Source organism: Lonchura striata, chromosome 3 (genome assembly GCF_050655825.1).
Source record: "Lonchura striata isolate lonStrDom1 chromosome 3, ASM5065582v1, whole genome shotgun sequence".
NCBI classification, from domain to species: Eukaryota; Metazoa; Chordata; class Aves; order Passeriformes; family Estrildidae; genus Lonchura; species Lonchura striata.
Genome location: NC_140705.1, coordinates 90,107,675 through 90,130,334, shown reverse-complemented (window position 1 = coordinate 90,130,334; position 22,660 = coordinate 90,107,675). Strand labels below are relative to the sequence as shown.

General features: G+C 42.3%; 1 protein-coding gene across 17 annotated transcripts in view; it reads right to left on the bottom strand.

Moving 5' to 3' along the window:
* BMP2 (bone morphogenetic protein 2) overlaps positions 1 to 22,660 on the bottom strand; it is a 223,189-nt gene that overhangs the window by 92,825 nt on the left and 107,704 nt on the right. For 14 of the 17 annotated variants that reach the window (XM_085577012.1, XM_085577008.1, XM_085577011.1 and 11 more), the window contains one exon: positions 6,995 to 7,100. The exons of 2 other annotated variants lie outside the window; for them this stretch is intronic. The gene's annotated coding sequence lies outside the window, so the exon portion shown is untranslated. Of the gene's footprint in view, positions 1 to 6,994; positions 19,144 to 22,660 lie in introns of those variants that run through there. One more of the 17 variants, XM_085577001.1, reaches the window with a different exon arrangement.

Below are 22,660 nucleotides of genomic sequence, written 5' to 3'. Positions count from 1 at the left end.
CCAAACGTGCTGAGCTGAACTCTAATTTATAATCTCACTTCTTGCTCATGCAGCACTTTCCCTTTCCCCAGCACCTGGCTTTCAAGTGTCCTACTTTGCAGTGCCCAACCCTCCAAGGAGTTCTCAGTAACAGAGCTCAAATCCAGCTCTAAAAGCAGCTCCCCTTAGTGCTACCAGCACTTCAGAGCCCCCACATCCTACTGAACACAGAGATGAGATTAACTAAGGGAGTTTGAACAGTGGGACGCACATGGAAAAACTCAGCAATATTTCTGAGCTTTGTCCTCATGCAAAGAGTTTGGTTGTATTAAAAATACAGTTATAGAGGGCATGTTTCTTCATGCTCTGGGGAGTGAAGTGTCCTCTGACATACAATATATATGGAATTCTCCTCCTTCCCCCTTAAATATGGCTGTTCCCTTTTACACTGAAACAGTCACACAAGGAGAATGCTGCTCCCTGCATGTGTAGAACAGGAGTTTCATGTTCTCAGAATTAAGCTTTCCCATGAAGCCATGCAGATTGCTATTTTAACTCAGATCAACCTATGCCTAAACTCTGCTGCCATGAGTGTGGTTGTTCTTCCAGCAGCAGTCAAATGTCACACTCACAAACTCATAAAATATGTGATTTGGCTCCCTGTTAGGAGGCTGGCATTTATCATAAATACAACCTCTTCCGCTTACTCTAGATCAGTGCTCGGGGTTTTTACCTCTGAGAGTACTGTTACAATTCACCACTCTGATCTACACATAAGCTACAGTCATTGATTAATTCATCCTACAACAAATTAATTTAAGGATTTTATATCATGGAAAAATATTCCACAGGCTCTGTTTACTATTAAAAAAATCTGTACACTTGATTTTCTTTTATGGTATTTGTCATGAGTTTGGTTCTATCTGAGCTTTACTATTAGACCAAAAAGACACAAATATAAAATATGTTCTCCATACACTACAGTCTTTCCAAGTTCTCCTAGACAAATCTAAGTAAGTTAAAATACATCCACAAAAGCAACTCCTGTGTGTAACACAGAGGGAAAAAGCAGACTTACAGCTATTTTCAGCAATTTCCATCCAGGCAATGGTATCTACAGTTCTCTTTTTTCTATAGTAAAAAGACAAAGCCTTTTGAGAACTGGGATGCCATCTGTATTCAAACAAGAAACATGTTGGTGTTCCAAACACTTAGAATGAGGCACATTCAGAAAAGGTCTGGTTTTAGAGGCTCACTGTTATCTGTGGATAAGTATCTCCCAAAGCAAATCAATGTAATCATTCCTAATTCAATTGTCCAAGGTCATCTAGCACAGAATGAATATTAACCCTCAGAAAGATCACTTGCTCTCACACAAGCTCTCTACTCTAAAGAGAGTAATGTTCTCTTCAGAAAGATGAAAATTTGGGAATCACAGTATGAATCACTTGCTCTCACACAAGCTCTACTCTAAAGAGAGTAACATTCTCTTCAGAAAGATGAAAATTTGGGAATCACAGTATGAATCTAAAACTACGTTTCTATGATACATGAAAATAAAATAAGAGCAATTATAAATGTAAATTAAATAAGTTGCAACTTATCTGGACTGGCTTTTAAGGCATGTGCCTTGAGATTTGCAGTGCAGAAATAACATTGCTCTGACATCACAAGTATGCACTTCTGTGCATTGAGAAAATCCTGCTGTTTATTTGGAACTTTTGAAGTCTAGTATCAATATAGATTTGTAGTCCCCAGAGTGTCCTCAAGGTCTGAGAAGTGTATTTTTAACTTCCATGCTTACTGACATTTCATTCAGGCTGTTTGGCTCTTCTCCCCATCGGGGCTCCATCAGCCATTGCTCTGATTTCGGCACCATGGCACTTATTTGCTTTACCCTTTCCTAAAGACCTGTGCGAGGAGGGGTGGTCTGCTCTGGCGATGAATTCACCCTCACAAGAATGGTGTTAACTTAGGAGCTGAAGCTCTTTGAGGGCACGTTTCTATCAGTTCAATCAGCACAAACCAAGGAAATGCTGAGTTCAGGCAGCGCTGCTGCTCGGGGTGGTTGTACATCAGGGTGGTGTTTTACATGCCTCACTGCCCACTCTCTGTAATACCCACAGGCTGCCCAGATCCCCTTCCCCCTCACCTCCAGGATTCAGCCACACTCAGGGCTCATCCTGAAGCACACCCACCACCATGGAGAAAGTGGAAGTGGCACAAGGGAAAAAGCCCATGGGGGGACAGCATGAAGCAGTAGCTCAGTGTCAGCTGAACATTGGCATCCACACAGTGCATCCCCCTCAGAGATGTGATCCCGCAGAACCCGGAGTGCACAAAGGCTGTTTGATTCCGCTCTAAACAATTTTAGCTGTGCTCAGAAAACAGACTCAGTTAAAAGCTTCAAGAATTCCTATAAAAAAAACCTTTTGCATCTGTGACATTTTTGCTGTATTTTTCAAATCAGGTTACCAAAAAGGGAAACAAAAAAATTAATCAAGGAGTTTGTTGGTTGGAAAAGCCAGTAATTTTTAGCCTGTATTCAGAATAGTTTAGAAAGCTTGTTATATAACAGGGTGATACAGGAAGAGGATATAAGGCTTTTCCTTCCTGATTTATACTAATGTTGGATTTCCAGGATGCCATCAGGGAAGTGCAGGTTGTGTATGTCTAAGAAAATATCACCACTTTTTTTAATAAGGCAAAGAAGATTCATAGTTTGCAGGGCCTGGCACTTTATGCCACCATCAGAACCAGAACAGAACAAGAATCAGAAGTCCTCAGAGATGGCACTGCTCAAGTATGGAGAAGTGCCACTCACAAGTAGGACCTAGTCTTAGGAGGGTGGCTAAAGAAGGACAGACCTGGTTTGGTGTTCAGCACTGTCCAAGTCATTGCACATTGTCCTTATAGAGCAAAATGGAAAGGAGAAAAGTGAGCTGGACACACCAGCCTAGTTGGCAGGAGCACAGGAATTCTATTTTTTTAGCTACCATAAAGACCTACTGAAACAAGAGCTTCCCAAATCTCTGTAGGTATGTCTGTGACTTTTCCATCATCAGTAGCCTGCTGCTTAGGGAAGCAGAACATTAGGCTTTCTTTAAAGGAGCCTTAAAAGCCCCTCTGTTCACTTTCAACTATTCATCACAGTCATTTGAAGTTCTCATTTGCACCCCTCCTTCTTCTTATGCACATCTGGTGCATCATGTACTACGTTGCAACCATAAATAATGAAGGAATGATATGGAGATACTGCATGCTCTGTTCCAGTGTCCTCATGGCCAACCTTCCAATAAAGTCCTTACATTTTCACTACAATAAACACATAAGAGAAGGGATGGAGGGACAGTGTTCCCCATTCTAGAATGCAGCATTTAAATTGCACTTTATTAGCAGGGTCAGCAAACACATAGGCTGAAAAATAAATTGCATATTTGAAAAAGAGGATTTTCTCCCTTAGTGAGTACATTTGCATTGAAAACTCCAAATAGAACGGAGGGCATTAGAATTAGCAGAAGCACTTCAGGAAAGGCTAATGTCTGTCAATAGTTGGGTCTCCTGGCAAAATCTGGCATTTGTATCTCCATTTGCATGCCTGACACTGAAGTGGGAGAAGGCTGCTTTTAATTGTCTTTGTTGCAGATGTATGATATAACAGAATGTTGTCCCAACACACAACTTGTTAGGAGGTTACACGGATCATGTCAGATCTCTGCACTTGGTGAGCATTTCTGTAGCTGTGTGACATTCTCTCACTGTGCAAGCATATCCTATTCCATGACTGATTCGACTGATAATGGAAATGGTAGGAAAACTGCAACTAGTTTTGTAATTTTTCCAAGTAGCAATTGAAATTTCTCTGTCAGCACTAGGCCTGTTACCTTCCATTTCCATCTTCACCAGAAGCTCCTTGCTGCTGGTGTACAAGTTTCTTTGGAGAAGCCTTTTTAAGCGGAGACTTGACAAAATGGGGTTTGGTCAGTGACCATTAAATGGTTCTTTAAATGCAGAATAACAGATTATGGCACTTCCAGGCTAGGCAAAGTGTGCCAAACATGAGCACTTCAAACTCTAAAACAGAGCTATGAAAACTATGCTGACCTCCTTTCAAAACTCTATTCCCACATACTTATGGTGAAAAAATCTCCAAAGAATAATACATTAGGGATTGCCTTCTTTGCAAAGCTATTTTTGGTTTATCACTATTATACACTCATTCTGCGTGATTTCTGAAGATGTCTTTGAGTTCCATTGTCTTGAGGAAAAGTACCACTGTAGTATTTATGTATTTTGACCACAGGAAAATGTTCCAGTTCTATGATTCACAACTTCATACAAACCAGGTCTTGCACACAACTTGAAATAAATTAATCTCAAGAGCTTGTCATCACCCCTGGGTGAAATAATGGGAAATCCTTTTAACTGTCTCAGTGAACATTAGGCTCTTACCTTCCTTGAGTGCTCATCCTAATTTCTCAGTCTTGTTTTACTAAATACTCATTATAAAATATTAATTGCATCCACATATAGCAAGTTGCCTGTGCAAATGAGCAGCAAATGGAATACATGAAACTCCAGAAAAAGGCAGCAGTAGTATAAGGCAGTAAAGCATTTGGAGTGACTCCTGACAGCAAGGCACTCAGAGGTTAAACTGGACTGCAGTGAAAGAAATCCCTGCTGAAGGGTTCATTTATTTACACTCCCATTAGATGAGCCTGCAAAGACATACATCAACAGAAACAAACCATTTTTGTACGTCCATTGAGCGAACATCCATCAGTGAACACGATCTGTGCCAGCATGTCTTAGGAGTGACAAGATATTATTATTGTAGTGCCAGAGGAGGAGGGGGGCAGGGCACAGAACAAAAGGGAGTGCTGATCCTTGCCTTAACAATGAGCCCCTATTCTCTTGCACTGCACCTGAGCTCCGAGCTTTCAAACCCAACAACCTTTTTCCATCAGCCACTAACAGCTCCTCTGTGGTTTGCCTCATAACTCTCCTGTTTCCTTCAAAGGAGCCTTCCCCTCATGGCATCTCTGACTACTGTATCACCTCTGCTAAATAAATGACATCACCTCGCTCATCAGCCACATACAGCTTCACTCCTTCCCACTGTTTGAACTCACTGTTTATTTTTTTAAGCACCTAACCCTCTATTAATCCTCCAGACAGCACAAAGGATCCATTTGCCAGAGACAACGATTAGGGCTGTGAGCACTGAGGCTTCCTGGGAAACACCTGTTTCCCTCAAATAACCTGAAGGAAAAAACTCAGCAAGCAGGACAAACTGCTGGTGGAAGTGGAGAAAAATGAGAGCACAGTCCTGGTGTGATGAGAGCTACCAAACTCCAGATGGTGGATGTCTGGTGTTCTTCAGTGATCAGTGCAGAAACACATTCAGCATCTACAGTACCAAACTCATGTGCCTTTGACACTTGGTTGCTCCTGATCAACTGTGTCTCCCCTTTTCAAATCTTATGAGTGCAAAAATATGTAAACTACATAATGGAAATATTTTTTGTAGTAATTTCTATTATTGCTTTTTTTCTTTGCCCAAAATTTATATTTGAAGAGACCAACAACATCTTAAAATCTGAAATATTTCAACCAGCTCCATTTCTGAAACATCATCAGTACCTTAACATCGACCTTACTGTTGTTCCAGGTTTTGCAGGTTTTTCTTCCAATGGCACCAAACATCTGTCCCAGTTTTGAAAAATGAACATTTTAAGAGAGAATGAACAAGGATTTGAACTTTCATATTTTGGTTAGTCATATAAAGGTAACAGTCAGCCTTTGGAGACACAAACTCATATAGAAAAGGTCAGTAACTGGATAGCTGTTGGATTTAGCTCCTTTGGAAACAAAGATAAGTGAAAATATACAAACAATACCAAGTGGCATAGCATGGCTGAGTCACTCTCTGTTTTATGAAATGAGAAAAAATTAGGTACCAAATAGGTTGTATAAGCACTACAGGCAATAACTAAAGCTGGAAGAAGGCCAGACACCATTGCTAGCTGCTATTTGATCTCCTTCAAGATCCCTGAACACCCCATGCCTGATAAGTCAGTGGAAAGGCTACTGCCCATCCCAAGAGGTGCTGTATTGAACCTAGCACAGCTGGGTTAACAACAGCACACAGAACAAGGAGCAGAGCAACTACTACAGAGCTCAGTTCAGCACCACACTGGGAAGTAGGCTGTGCTGATACTCCCAGAACCATAGTCCAAGGCTGATCAGCGTTTCTTCTTTCCAGTGGAATCAGTCCTCTTGAGTACTTTTCAGCCTCTGAAATTAATGGGATTATTCAAAGAATAATGCACCACAGAACCGTAATATTTATGGTAAATCCACCACAGTGATTTCTAATGTACTGTGATCCAAGAATTATGAATAAAACATCAAGAACTCCAAGAGAAATTTTCAACTGATATAAATCAGCTGATCCCCCTTTCAAAGTTATGGAGCTGCAGCAATTTGCAACTAACAAAACCACAGCTTACCATTTTTAAATTTAAAATAATTTTTGCAGTATTTACAGCTAAGAGCATACCCTTGTTTTTATTTTCTTATTGTAAAATAATAGATCATTTCTTCTAAAATAATAGGTTGTTTCTGAGCCATGAAGTGCAGGGGGGTTTAACTTATCACCAAAATTAGACATTGCAAGACATTATTTAGATACCCATTAGTTTCTTATAAGTTGCATTGCATATACATTAGCAACTTACTTAAGAAGGCTCAGGAGGAAATGAAGAATGTATTAGGTAAGAAAATGTATACACAGGAATAATATAAAACACACATTTTCTTATTTTCTAAATCCTTCTGGAACTGATGCTCTTAACACCACATAGAAACAAATACATATACGTGGGGGGGGGGGGTGTGGGTGGGTGTGTGTGTGTGTAATATATATGTAGATACATAGTTTTATCTATCCATATGTATTGTTCTAGTAACAGTCACCCTTTCATGGGGCTCATCAGTCGCAGGTTTTACTCACCTGATGGGCAATTTGCCATTGGGCTGTCCCATCCGTCAGCACACCTTATCTGCCTTTCTTCAGATCCATACTTACAAGTAAGGGAAGCTTGGATATCTGTCTCCTCCTAAGCACAATAAAATTAAAGCTGTAATTAGCAGCCTGCCCTGGACACCAGGTTACATTCCACACTGCATGGAGGGCTTTGGGCAGGAGTGGCAGGTCCCTTGGTGCCATGTAGGAGCCCAAAGGAGAAAGTTAGACCTGATGTGTGCAAACAAATCAGAGCTGAGCTTGTCCTCCCCTCAGGAAGCTGAATTATAAACAGGAGCTCATGGTTGGATGGCATTGAGATTCCCACAAGACATCTGGGTGGAAGAAATTAGGTTTCAGGAAAAAGAACTCATAGTGAGTATCTTGACTATTGCTGCCTGTTTAAGTAAAAGTTATCAACAGAAATAAACCAATCAAAATACCATTACCTTTTTGAAAGAAAGGATTTCAATAATTTACAAAAACAGTGTAGGAATTAATTCCAAATCCTTCAGCTATTGTTAGTTCAGTGCTGCACTCAGATGCACTCTGGGGTGGGGCTGCTGGCTGCTGTGGCCGGCGGGAGCAGCCCCTGTGTCCCCTCACAGCTTCGGAGAGCCTCGTCCTCTACTCAGAGCTTCAGAGAGGAGCTCCCACTCTCTCCTCACACTCTTCAGAGGGCTCCCTCTTCTTCTCACAGCCTTAGGGAACCCCTTGTCCCTCACAGCTCAGGCAGTGCCCCTTCCTCTCCTCACAGTCCAGGGTAGCCACTTCCTCCCCTCACAGTCTCAGAGAGCAGCCTCCCATCTCTCCCCACAGCCTCAGAGAACCCCGCCTCACAAGGAGACTGATGCCCAGGCACCCAGAGCTGGGCAGGGAAGAGCAGCTTTAGTGTTCCAAAACATTCAGAAATCCCCCAAAAATTGGTTCTGAAGGTTTTCACGCAGCAGGGTTGTCAAGCCACCCCGTTCCATGTTAGCAGTGACAACCTGCACCTTGCCACCCACCCTTCCCCCACAGACCCCGGTCAGGTGTTCTGAGGTAAATCCTGACATCCAGCAGCCCAGGAAACACAACATCTTAAACTTCTCACAGACATTTGGGTTCAGTGATGCCACTTCCCAGACAAAAGGGATCATCCATCTTAATTAACCAAACTCAAGTGAGCAGCTATGTCAAATGAATTTGCAACATGCACATTATCCTATCACATGTACTCTTGGAGTATCTGCACCTTGGCTGACAGATTTCTCATTAACACAAATGTACTTCAGCCTTGCTTATAATTGAAACCTCGCTTCTGGACAGCCACATGAGTGGGAGAGCCAGGAGAACTACTTTTTCCATGTTCACATAAATCCCTGCCAGTCCTTGATGTCACCACCTGATTAGATCTCTGGCACCGCCGGCTCTGCCTTGGCATGGAGGAGAGCATCATCTCACCGTGACTGCCTCGAAATGTGGACTTGAGGTTGAAGGCAGAAAAGGAAGAACAGCAGATGTTCCATGAACCAAACTGAGTTTTCTGCAGATCAGCTGGTTTTCCCTTAGTAGGAGGGCACAATTACCTAATTAGATCAATCAAGAACACAAAGTATTTGAAGCTACTGTTCCTTCCAAATCTTGCCTACATATCTGAGCAGCAAAAAAATGAGAAACAAAAAGCCAGACATGAGTCCCTGGTTCCACCAATCCCTCCTTGAGCCAACAGAGCTCCTGAGCTACATAGAGAAAGTGTGAACATGATATGAGATATGACCTTGGCCAAACCAGGGCAGATGCTTGGGAGGCAAAAAACCCACCCCAGTACCCTTTTTAATACTTTTCTCTGAAACAGTTGTAGTGTTTTAATGTAAGCAAAATTACATATTCTTCCCTGTGCTCAGCCTCAGAAACTGCTGAAACACTTCTGCTGATCATTTCCAGGGAAGCCCAGCCTGCAGCAGCCCTCAGCATGGATGATTTCAGCATGCATGGTAAAAGTTTAACAGCATTAGAAGCTGCCACAATAGAAATTGTTGGACATCACTGGTTTCACTTATAATAATGAAACTTGCTTGAAAGCTAGGAGCAGTTTGAGGTAGTAGTTTTTACATAATAAAGACCGTTTTTTTGTGAAACCAAATTGTTTTACAGCTGAATGTTTTAACTTTCCAAGTTAATCTTGACTCATATGTTTTATTCTCACCATATCACTGTATTTCATTGTTTCAACTCATACATCTGTTACATGAAAACAAATGTTGATACATACCATATGTGCAAAATGTTACACCCCAGTGAGCTTACACTGTTACACTTTATGGTATGATAATAGAAAATCACTGCTATCAAACATTGTATTTTCAAATTTCAGAATCAAAATATTTTGACACTTCCAAAGTAAAACTTCTCAGAATATTCCCTACACTGTGAGTGCCCAACACACTCCAACTTCATTGAGTGCCTGATTTCCCAATGGGGTATGCAAACTCATTTTGAAACTTCAAATTTTGTTCTAATAGAGAAAGTTCTACTTTCCAACAAATTTTACCAGTAGCATATAACACTTAAACAATAACTCTGAGACTTCAAAGTGCTTGAGTAAATAGGTCAGTGTCTGAGAAAATAGGATATATGGTCAATGAGAAAAAAATGTGATTTCTTCAGCTAACACTCAAAATTCTGAGGTTTTTGTTTATTTTTCTTTAATTCTGGACAGTTCTGGCCAGAAAAAAAAAATTTATTTAGCAATGCTGCCATCAGGCAATTTGCACCTGTGTTCCTGTTTTCATGTGTATGTTTTGCAGAGCTTAAGTTATTGAAGCTTTGCAACCTATGTAACTTGCTCATACATAAAATCAGAGTAATTGCAGCAGTCAACTGAAAGACTTTAATGTTCTCTTGTTAAACACTAGCAGATCCCTCCCCATATATCTGTGGCCTTCCCAAAGGTTCTCATCACTGACTCTATCCCAATCTCCATTATCTAAGAAATGGAGCACAAACCACGACCTGGAGCTTGTTATGAGACATGCAGGGTTCAACTGAAAATCAAACATCCTCAGAGGAATAGCCAGAAACCTGGTTTTGGGAAATATGTCTGGAGGTCATATTCACATGGAGGGAGACTGCTGGAGCTGACTGAGAGTGCCTTGGGGCAGAAATTCTCCTGGCTTTATCTTGTCATTCAGTTCCAACGAGTTCTTAGTTCCTTCCTACATTTACTTCTTTAATATTTTACAGACTTATGTAAATGTTCTCTGGACATTGTGTGTCATTTATTTACAGCAGGTTATTCCATACACAGCTCCAACAGTTCTGCTGGTAACATTCATGCTGCTGCCAACAATTCTTGAACCAAGCCACTATCTGCATATTCTCCTTTGGGCTACTAACAAGGTCCTCCAGTGCTCATTCTTCTGTTACTGCCACCCAGACAGTTCCTTTAGACTTTAAAACAAAATTAATAATCTGGGAGAAAATAGAAGCCATGTGGGACTGTTGTGCTGCTGGCAAATATCATCCTAAATCCACTGCAGTCAGTGGGACAGATTTTGATATCCTGTAAATGGTCACAACAGTGCCAACAAAACCAAAGCTTTTCTCCAGGGTCCAACCTACCAACACTCTACTTCCCTACTCAATATCTTTTTTCTAATCTAATATCAAGGACTTGAGTTCATCAAATTCTCTGGGCTGGCAGCTGTGGTTATTAACATGAGATTGCAGTCACCTTGGAACAAAATCCCATATGCTTTTGTACACACTTCCTTGGAGGTGCAGCTTCTCTCTCCTGCTTTTTATCTGGACAAGAATTGCTTATTCTCAGCTGCATCTGCTCCAACAACAGAGACAGAAATCTGCAGTTCTCCTGGACACCTATGTCAGGTGATTTCTGCCTTCCAGGCCAATAGCTCAATACTCAAACCTCAATTTCCAATATGATTGCTACATAACCCCTTGTTTGTGTTTAAGGCCTTTCTGTGGGCAGACTGTTGTCCATTTCTGCTGGAGAACAGTTTATATCAGCAACTCCCTATGTATTGGGGTGGCAGATGATGTCTTAACTTGCCATAAGCTGCTGTTCCAGAAGGCTTAATAAACTCGACTGAACAACAGCCAAAGAAAGGAAGTAAGAGATTAAACAGGCTGGTATTTCTACCCCCTTCTGCTTCCTAAGAAAGACGAAATAAAAACCAAACAAGCAGTGGCCCAAACTGGAGCGCACACACAGCCCTCCCCATTAACTCAGTGTTTGTCTGTGTTACCTATGAACCAACATGGTTTCAATTTAGTTTCTTATTAATCTTGTGCATTTTTTTCAACTGCTATTTTAAAAATAGAAACTTCATGTTGAACATTTTAATAGCATTATGTTTCAAAGGCAACAAGCTGCTGCACTGATTTTTTTCCAAAAACTTTATTGCCAGATGTAAGTATGCGTGATTAGTGATATTTTTTGTAAGTATGTGTGATTATTGATATTCTTTGTTTTCCCACAGGTTTCTCTTTTCCTTATTAAACAACATATCTGTAGTTAAGCAGCTCCATGAAAGTCTAGTGAGGTCCATGAGAAATCACTTGTCACCAACGCACAGATCCATCTCATCTAACTTCAGGCACTTCACTAAACTGCTTAAACTAGGAGTTTCCCTATTCGGAATTCCCTTTATATTCAGTAGAAATGACTGAAGACATTTAGGCACTTACATCCCATCTAAATTTCTGAATTGATTTTGGGAAGTACCTTTTTTCTCCGCTGATTACTGAGGGCTCCCAGGCCCAAAGGAATTAGGTCTCCAACTCAAACAATTGACTAAGAATCTAATGCAAACTGGGATGAATCTAGACTCAGGGTCCTCAGAAGGACCAGCAAACAGGTAGAAAACCTGCCAGGAGCACAATTTTGTTTGAGTCCATGTATATAATTTTAAACAAAGCTAATGACTGTTCTGTAGTTGCAGTAGACAGCCTCATCTAAGTGACTGTTTCAATGGTCTTTGGGTAAAAACAGAAGCCAAATACAGTCAACAGAAATACAACTCAGGTTTTGGTGGGTTTTGGTGCACATCAGGTTTGTGTTCAGCTCTGCTCAGCCTTCTCCCTCCCTCACAGAGGAAACCTCAGGAAACCATGTCACAGAAGGCACTGATCTCATAAAAAACAGAATTGACATCCTCATGGGCAGAGACAAGGGCGCTAAGAAAAATTGGTATTACCACAGGTGAGGGAATATGGGAATGTAAAAACAGCAGTGAATTCCCACCCAACATTTTTGCAGTCTGGGGTAATGGCAGAGAATAGTATTGACCCTGGGGAACTAAAGGAAATCTTCACTTACAACTGTTGGTTAAGTGGGTGATCAGTGATCACACTGATCATAACATTTTACTAGCAGTTGAAGAGATCCCTTCCCACCCACATCTGATAGTTCCCATCTCTTCAAAGAGGCTGCAGCCACAGAAACTGTGGATTCAGCATCCAGCACAGCTTCTTCCACCACCAGTAGCTCTGCTCCAAGGTTTTGGCCCTACCCCCATCACTTCCAATAGCTCATTCCCACCACCCTGCCAAGTGTTTCCATTCCTTTCCTTGTGGTAAATGCCAAATCAGCTGTTTATGTAGCTGTGCTCTGAGGGAGCAGAAATTTCCAGTGGGGAGATGGGAGCAATGACCTTGGTTTCTATCAGTGTTTTCAAAGAGTTGCCAGGGGTCCTTACAAGGTAAAAGAAACAGCACTAATCTCCAGCCCTACAGCTTCCCTAACACACAACTGGGACAGGTAATGGGAGCATGTTCTTTCTAATATATAGGAAAAATGCACCTAATGGGACTGATCCAAAGCCTGCTGGAAATCAGTAAGTAGACTCCCAGTGACTTCAGTGAGCCTTGGATCTGCTCTACAAAGCCAGGCAGCTGCAAAAGCTGCTAGAGCCAAAGGAAAATATTCTCCAAAGGAATGGTGACCCTGTGGCTGAGGCACTGGTGTGGTTTCAAGAGACTTTGATTCAGTCTTCAGCTCTACCATTCCTGACCCTGTGCAAATCATGTCAGGTCTCCACAGGTCAGCTTCCCTTTTGTAGAATGAGGTATGCAGTTTAACAAGCTCATGTGTGGAGAAATCCAGGTATGTCTGGAACAGGAGACAAACAGATGGAGACACCCGCTCCACGTCAGCAGGTGGAACTCTCCCTCTGCCCCTCTTGTGGGCCAAGTAAGCTCTGTTATCCCCACAGAAGGATACAAAGTGACCCCACTAGTATCCTCATGTAGTCCCAGCTCTCTGAGGCACCTGAAAGCAGCACCCACAGCTTGTGCCAATCTAATGTCAGCAAGCTGCCTGGAGGCTGTGATGTGTGGCCAAGGCTCAGCACAGGCTGCCCAGGCCTTGGCACCATATGCTGAGCTCCAGCTTCCCATGTCCATATTCACAGCACTGGCAAGAGGCTTCATGTAAAGACTGTTTGAGCAAGATTACAGGAGCTGCAGCCCACAGCAGACACAGCTGCACGAATCTGATCCAGTCAAGCACATGAGCATTTATCTGAGCAAAGTGTGTGAGCAGACCTATCAAAGCCAAGGTAGCACACAGAAAATCACACCCTGGACTGGAGGTTTGGGAGAGGTAAGCTGTGTTTTCATACAGTTTCAAGGAAGCCTAACAGTCTTAACATTATTTACACACTTGTGCAGAATAACCTCCTATCAACAGCTGGGGCTTCTGGCAGCCAAAGGCAAACCATCTATTGTAATACTATTCTTTTGTTGTAGGAAACAAACTCTCCCAAGCAGAAGGAATTTTTTTTTTTAAATAACCCAAGCTAAGGCACAAATTAAGCCCCAGAAATTAAATACTGAAATAAATTTTACAGCATAGAAAGATCAAACTGCAAACAAGCTGCAAAAGTCATTAGTAATTTAACATTCCATTATTCCTTTCTTTCCAAAGTGTGATTCTTTTCTTGAAGCCAAGCATACTTTGCTGGGACCAAACCTTCACATTAGATTTCCTGTGCTGTGGACTTGATGAGATAAAGAAGTTTCTTAGGATCAACAAATCACTTCATCAAATAAGCCCATTTGTAAATATTCTCAACAGCAACTAACATCCTGGAGTAAGGAACTCATTTGGGGCTGCATTCCTCACTCAGGCAAGACCTCCCTTCTAAATCAGGACTGCAGGAGAGGGTCCTAACTTTGAAGGACAGAGAGAAGCTATCCTGGTTCTCACCATTCCCTCTACATCAGCTATTTGGTTCTTCTTATCAGGAAAAAGGAGCCAAAGGTTGGACAGAGATGCTTCCCCTCAGTTCTCAAGCGTTGTGAAGAATGGACCATGCAGTGGTTTTCCAGCTGTCTCTCAAGACCCTGGGGAAGCAGGAGAATTTTCAGCATTTCTTCTCAGCAGAGTGAACAGAATTGCTGGTGTCACCCAGGATCTGGGGTGCCTGGATTTTTGCAGTACCAGCAGTTTATGACAAAGGGATTGTCACTCCTGGGAAGTGAAGGACGTAGAAATTCTAGACTGAAAAATTGGAATGGAAGAGGGTTTTTTCACACCCTCTCACCCCATGTAAGGCTCTGCCTGGAAGTGAAGCAGTGCATTGACTGGTAAAGTTTTAGTGCTAAACCCCGGAGTCAGGGTGGTCCCTGATGAACAAAAATACAAAGCAGAAACTCAAAATGAGAGGGTTACTTAGGGTTTTTCTCTGCAGATATTAAACAAATACATCCCATTAAGATGCATTGAAATTCCCTGTGTTTTGAAAAGAATACACAGGCACCATTTTGAAATTGTAACAATAAAAGACAATGTGCTATATTCTTCAGAAAAAAAACAGATTTAGTCCTACTCTTGTTGAAATGAGCATTCTTATCTTGTTTGAGTAACCTGGTACTACAATGAACTCAAAAGTACAATATGCTAGAACAGAAAGTGAACAAAGTATCAGGATGCAGCAATTTATGTCAACTTACCCGTTAAACTACTTCTCAGCATCTGCATCAACTTACCCATTAAACTACTTCTGAATGCTTTATGGGTCTCTAACCTTATAAACAAATCTAGGAATAACCATAAAGGTGCAGTTCTTTAAGTTATTTCCACCTTTGAAAAGACCCTCCATTTTTGGTGGGGAAAATCTTCTCCTTGCCATTCAGAAAGAGCTAAACAAATGTGAGTATAAGAACAAATTATTAAAAGCCTACTGAACTGGAGTAACAATAATGCCTCAGTCTTGAAAACATAGAAAGTAAATGCAATTTTACATTAAAGATCTGAAAACAAACTCAAGGCTAATATTTTCAGGGAAAAGAAAAAAAAAAAACAACTTTGATCTCTTTTTCTTTCCAGGGGGGAGCCAATATCAACATGAGTGATTTTGTACTATATTCAGGAGTCTTTATGTGGGTTAATAATGTTAAAGTTATTCCACTGCTTTTTCCAACTTTTCTGGAATCAGCTCCTTGGTGAAACAGGGCCCTATTGAAGACTCTTGAATTTGCATAGCATGTGCAAGACATTTAGATTTATATTCCATGTTAGGCTTGTGTGTTTAGAGTTTACTCAGGCATATGCAATTCATTGGCTGTATTGTTATCTTCACAATGAACAAGCACACTCACTTCATCTGCAAGAAATACAACTTCAAATGTTGTATTCGAAGAATACAACATGGAGAAAATTGAATTTCCATAAGAAAACGTGTTCCATGAAAATTTCCATCAATCAAGGCTTAGCTCAAATATACTACGGTCTAAATACTTTGATTTGAGCCTACCTGGGTACTGTGTGACTTATGTAGCAAAACTATAAAATCATTTGGAAATTCTTATTTTGGAAGTGCTGCTGCAATGACAATTATTCACATTACAGTGCTCCCTAAAAGCCTTTGCTGTTCATGATCCTATTGTGTTTGGTGATTAATTTGCCCACAGAAATTGTCAGATTCTTCTTTGAAGAAAAGTTGATGCTGAATACAAAAAGCCATCTACATAAATACATTGTGTTTGGTTTGATATTTGTGAGACACCACAGCTCATATCCATTTGCTGTCACCACTGGAGCATGCTGGGGTGGTCTCCAAAGTGGGACTAACATTGGGGTCATCATGTGTGCCTTCCAGTACTAAGCAGGAATTCTGGGACAGGGCAGCACAAGCAGGTGACAGAAGGAAGGGTGTAGCTGTGATGGCCGACAGCTAGACAGGGAGAGGCAGAGGGAATGTTGCTCTCTCACCACGTAGGGCAGAGGGATGCACGGCAGGGAGAAGATCCAGGAGAGCTAAAAACAACTTTGACTCAAGAAAAGTGGCATCTACAGTGAATCAATCTGGGCAAAAAAAAAAGATAAGAAGTTGAGTCACTAGAAAAGCTAGCTAAGGGAGGCTGTGAGAACAAAGAAATCCATTAGAGATGGAGGTTTGAAAAGCTGCAAGTGATTTTATGTGCAGATAGCAGATGGCTGGATCTATGTCTCAGCAGATTTCACCTACTTCTTGTATTCCCAGTTTCCTTCCTAAATCCTTGATCCTGCACCATTACAATGAATGAATGATCTGCCAACAGGATCAGCTCAGCTACTGCAGAACACATGTGCTTTCTGCAGAGCAAGAGAAAGGAATTAATGGATCATAAAGAAGTGACTACTGTGTGCTTTTCATTTCCATTTCTTTCATTAAAAACTTAGTATTTGTTTTTTTACTGTTTCATTAAACCCTAAAACTTTCCTTTGGGTCCATTTGTCTTTTCTCCTCATAGAGGCAGCTAATGTGGCTGTGGAGCTGATGGTCCAGAGGAGAATAAAATGTATCTCTTCAGGAGATACAAGAGATGTGCAACATGCTTTGAAACTGCTTCTGTCTTTACCAAGGAACTGTACCCACCAAATCAGAAAACTGGATCAAAATGGGCATATATAGATATATATGATAGATGATAGATAGATAGATAGATAGATAGATAGATAGATAGATAGATAGATAGATAGATAGAAAGAACATCTGAATTTAAAACAAGGTCAATGCAACAGTTCTGAACTACTACCACTTTGGATCTAAGTGAAACTTGCTCAGAAGGAGCAATCACAGATTTTAATACCGTAAGCATTTCAGATGTTCAGCTCCCAGGGAGAAATCAGGCAGTAGCCTTGCCTTCAAACCCACAGTCTCTTATCATTTATATAAGCAGCAGTATTAAAGACCATGGAGGGCTCCCTGCTTCTTTATTTCCTGCAAAAGCACCCCAAGTCTGTTATTTGCACATCAATCACCTGCACCAAGCTGAGCAGCTCTTCTGAGAACACAAAACTTGATGATTATTTCCAACTACCCAAAATAACCCACTATATTTGAGGGAAGAAGCTGCCCCAATATTATCTGCAGGTGACATCACTGTGCAGGTGATGAAAAATTAAATCCAACAAAAGATTAATCCATATAAAAATTAAAAACTAAATTCAACAATTGTACTACAATAAGCCAAAATGTCTGGTTTGCCTTGGCTTAGTGACAGAGGTGACAGAGGTGGTAGTTTAGTGACCCCTGTTGTAAGGGGTAATTACAGACACCTAATAAAGAATATACAAAATATCAGCATCACTCCCACATTACAAAATGGTGACTGTCTCAGCTATGACTAACAGCTTACTGTAAATCATGTCTTTGAAGCATCCTTAGGGTCTTTGAATAGAATACAGATGACAATCCTAAAATACATTATATTTTCCTCCAAATCACCAAAGAAGAAATCACATCCAACTAGACCCCCTGGCATATGACTCACTGCTATTGATCCAAAAGGAGATGCTGTCATGCAAAAATTATATTTTTCCACTAGACCTGTTATTTTTTTGTGATCTCTGCTGCCCTAAACTTCTGCAAATACAGCTTCATTAACTACAACAAAAAAAGTTCAAAGATTTTTTATAGAAAGAGATGGACTGGGAATGAGAAGAGGAAAATAGCAAAGAAGGAGGAGAAAAATCATACAGTGGGACTCAGAAGGACAAAAGATATTGAAAGAAAATAACTAGAAAGACTACAAGAAGTTCATCTAAAGTAAAATAACCTGGAACACAGGGAGTTAATTGATGGATATCACCTCTGTTGGAGAGAGTCCAGAGGAGGCCAAGGTTATAAGTGGGATGGAGCCCCTCTCCTATGAGGAAAGCTTGAGAGAATTTGGATTGTTCAGCCTGGAGAAGAAAGGCCTTAGGTCACCTAATTGTGGCCTTCAGTTCCTGAAGAGCGCCTACAGGAAAGATGGAGAAGGATTTTTTGCAAGGACCTGAAGTGACAGGACAAGGGGAGTGGCCTCAAATTGAAAGAGATTAGGGTTGGATTGGATATTACAAAGAAATTCTTTACCCCGAGGATGGTGAGGCCCTGGCACAGGTTGCCCAGAGAAGCTGTGCCTCCCCCATCCCTGGAAGTGTTGAAGGCCAGGCTGGATGGGGCTCTGAGCAACCTGGGTTAGTGGAAGTTGTCCCTGCCCATGGCAATGGATCTGGACTTAGATGATCTTTAATGTCCCTTCCAAACCAAACCAATTTGTGATTCTATGACAGGAAATTACAGCAAAATCCTATCCATATAGAATCAGTGTAAATTTTCCACTCAGTTCATTTGGGTTGGGATTCCTACTTTTGGAAGCAACAATTCCAAAGTAAACTTAATGTTAATGAGAAGTAAATAAGAACATGCAGCACGGCAACCTGAACTGCTGATGAACTGAAAGTCATGACCATAAAGGGTGGTTCATTCCTGAAGTCCCAATAGCAGCAGTGATTGGAGCCCTTACAGCAGAAATATGTCTGGGACAAAGCTGGTGGTGGTGTTAGGGTTCTCAGTGAAGGCAACCTGACCTGGTTTCAAACATGCACAACACCAGCCATAAACACTCCATGCAGCAGAAGACACTGCTGCAAAAGCTTTGTGTGCAGCACCCAGCCAGTCCAGCCCCATGCTGTGAGATTCAGGGACAGATGATAGCTGGTAACATTAGCTTCTATCTATACAAGTAAATGAAGTGTGCCTGGGAACATTCCTGGGCACAGAGGCCAGCTGGCAGGGAACAGCGCGAGTCTCTGCCAGTAAACACCCTTACTCTTCAAAACAGGGAGGCTGCATGCAAACAGCCCTGGGGACAGCCCTGGGAGCATGGCTGCTGCCAGACCTTGCTCCAGAACAACCCAGGGCAGCGCTGGGTGCTGCGGCAGCCAAAACCTCACAAGAGACTGTTCCAGCACAGGCAGTCACTCTCCCAGTAGAGGAACAGTCATATTAGCAGAGGGACAGCAACTTTCCTTCCTTCCTTCCTTCCTTCCTTCCTTCCTTCCTTCCTTCCTTCCTTCCTTCCTTCCTTCCTTCCTTCCTTCCTTCCTTCCTTCCTTCCTTCCTTCCTTCCTTCCTTCCTTCCTCCTCCCCCCCTCCCTCCCTCCCCTTCCTCCCCTCCTTCCTTCCATCCTTCCTTCTATCCTTCCCAGGAGAAGCATTTCTCTTGTGTAGAACACACTGAGCAGCCACTCTCACTGACCCAGCCCCTCTCCCACACCAAACCATCTCCCCTACTGTTCCCACATACAAAAGATCCATGAGGAGGGCTGGTAAAGCAATGGGAATGGTCCAGCTTGCCTGCTCGCTGGTTCACTGAGTGCTGACGGGCAAACCCACATCACGAGTCAGGAGTGGTTATGCAGAAGGATAAGAGCATGGAATGCTTCCAAGCCTGTCCCACCTCCTGTGCACACAGAGACCTCACTTCACAAACCTGTCCATGGATACCTCATGATTTATCAAAGTCATTTAGGTGGCACTAATGTCAGGAGTGCTCAAAAACACAGCCTTGTGCTCCTGGAGCTACAGATGGGCTGCTCCAGCAGCCTCACCACCTCAGCAGCTCTTCACAGGATTAAGAAATGGCCCAGGAAGCATATCTTGAGGCTCTGGCTGCAGAAAGAATGCCTGGTTTTCTAACAACCATTATTTTGATACTCATAACCAGTGACACTCAAATCAATTTGACTTCAAATATATATTTAATTAATAAAAAGAAAAACAATAAATTCCTTTGTCTGATTCACTAGAAAAAAATATTCATATTGGTTTCTACAGCAAGAGCTTGGGTAATAATAATCTTATACAAATCTCTGTGTGTGCACATGTGTGCTAATACAAAACCCTCATCAGTTTAAACTGTATTTTCTGTTAAGAAGATCATTTACCTTCTAATAAATCCTAATTAGATCTTAAGCCCAAGTCTACTGAGAATAAATGTGTATTGACAAGTACATTGAGTGCTGGGAATTCACAAAGCTCCTCTTTCCAGCTGGGATTTGTCGCTACACGTTCTCTGTGTAGGTGCAGAGCACAAGCAATGCCTGACCTTTCCCCAGCTTGCTGCACAACTCGGCAGGTTGCTAGAACTCCCTACCAGGAAACTTTTGGGGATGGGAGAGGAACCCAACCTGCCATATGTCAGTGACTCAGAGATGAAAACTATCCATTCCAAAGTTGTTCTTGTGCCTGGAATTTGAACGGCCCCACTCCTTCGCTGGAAGAGTTTGTACAATTCATGGTGGGGATTCCAGTCCACCCACAGCCACAGAGGCAGCCAGTGGGTTTTTCACAGGTTCCCCACAGTGCTGCAGGGAAGTCTGGTCAATTCCCTCACAGAAAAATCTCAGCTCCCTCCACCCCAGAGATGACTGACACAGGCCTGACTTTGGGACACTGAGCACTCACCTGTTTGTGAAAGGCAGGCTAAGATGACCCTTGTTCTGGGCAAGGGTGGCAGGCTCCCTAAAGCCTCGCTGCCTTCTCAAGGATAGAGGAACCTGCCAGCCTGAAATGGTGCCTGTGGTCAAGGCAATGCTTTGATATGCTGTACCTGAGGAAAAGCCTCCCTGATACCAGCTGTCATTCCCTGGCCCTACAGGAACTGTGCCTGTTGTATGCCCCAAGCCCAGGGCAGGTGCTACCACTGTGGTTTGGTAACCTGAGAACCACCATGGATGTGCTGCTGTAAAATCCCACACATAGTGCAAGAGAGGGGAGGGCTGAATCCATTCCTTCTGAGTCATTCAGGTCTGTATCCCAATTTAGCAAGGAAAAATTGAAACTCCTTGATTTTTATCTTTTTGCTATCTAATTTTGTGAAGATTTCTAACAGTTTATAACAGGCAACATTGCTTTGGAGTACATCTGAAAACAGACCCTGTTTTAAAAAGAACCTGGATTACTGCAGCCCAAAGCCATCCTTAAGAGCAGCCTAAGCCTACAATGACATCGCCAGATACTGTGGAGTGATACAAGAGGATATAGGAAAATAAAGTGTTGAGATGTACTCCAGCCCTAAGCCTAACCCACGAACCAGATGCTTGCCAAGGTTTAGAGCTTTATGTGCAGATGTTATGGCAGGACTGCTCTGCGATGTGAATTGTTGTGTGGTAGTAGAAAGATTCCTTTTGAAATTCCCCTGAAGCACAATCCAAACCAAAGCACAGATGCAGATTCCTGCTTGGCACCTGAACAGAAGCTCTGTCTGTCCATCCAGGCATGCTGAACACATCACCTGCACAGCACCTGCATGGCCCAAATGCAGAGGGGAATTTCTGGACTCTAGAACTGTAGCTTGGCCATAGCCCTGGAGGTGCCAGAATTCATTCCCTGACACCCTGGGATGTACTGCCACTCCCATTAGTCAGGATGATCAACAGGCCAGCAGCTGCCATAGGGACATTACTGTGTGACAATCCCCAATGTCCCACAGACAAGCAAGGGGATGAGCGTGGGACTCAGACAGAAGCTGGCAGAGAGCAAAGGTACCATGAACCTTGACTGTCAGGCTGACACATAAAAATAAGCCAAGACAGCAGAATAAAGGTAAACTTGAACATGTCAGGCTGGAAAAAGTGGTAATTCCAAGTAGGTCAGGACCTGCTGTCTAAGGACAACCGTGTCCATCAGAGGAGCAAGGGCAGTAATATCAAGTCTCATATAAGGTAGTCAGAACCTAGAGAGTCCCAAATCATGCTGATGCTCTTAAAAGACTTTACCTCCAGTAAATGGCAACACAGTGTGCAAAGGACTCCTACCCTGTGGGAAAACAGAACTTTCCACAGCAGAGCAGCCCCCAGGCTTTGATCATGGTGTACCTTTTTTCTGCGTCTGTCCAGAACTGGACACCTTTGGGATAAATATTCCCAAGACACAACTTAGGGTCAAACTTGGAACCTTGCACTTCCTGTGCCCTGCAGGTTCTTTCACAGTGCTCCCACGGACCCCTGTACTTCCCAGGGGATCATTCAGTGGCCATGAGCAGAGGTTGGGCTGACACTCCCGATGGAGGGCAGGCACTCAGACGTAGGTCTGTGGAAGCATCTCTTTGAACCTTTAAGTCATTCACACAAGAAAGCAGCTCTGACAAAAGCTGTGGAATCTTCTGAACACCTCTTCAGACACCAGAACTGAAAGACAGACTCCCTCTCCTGTGTCATTACACACACACCCTGCCCCAGAATCAGAGTTTAAATCAAGTTCTTTGACACACATCAGAAATCTTCAGTGTAGTATTTCTGAGACACCAAAATCCTTAAAGACAGACCTAACACAGACAGCCACTGTCAAATCATTTAATTGCATTCATCAATTGAAAGTATCTTTTGATTCAAGA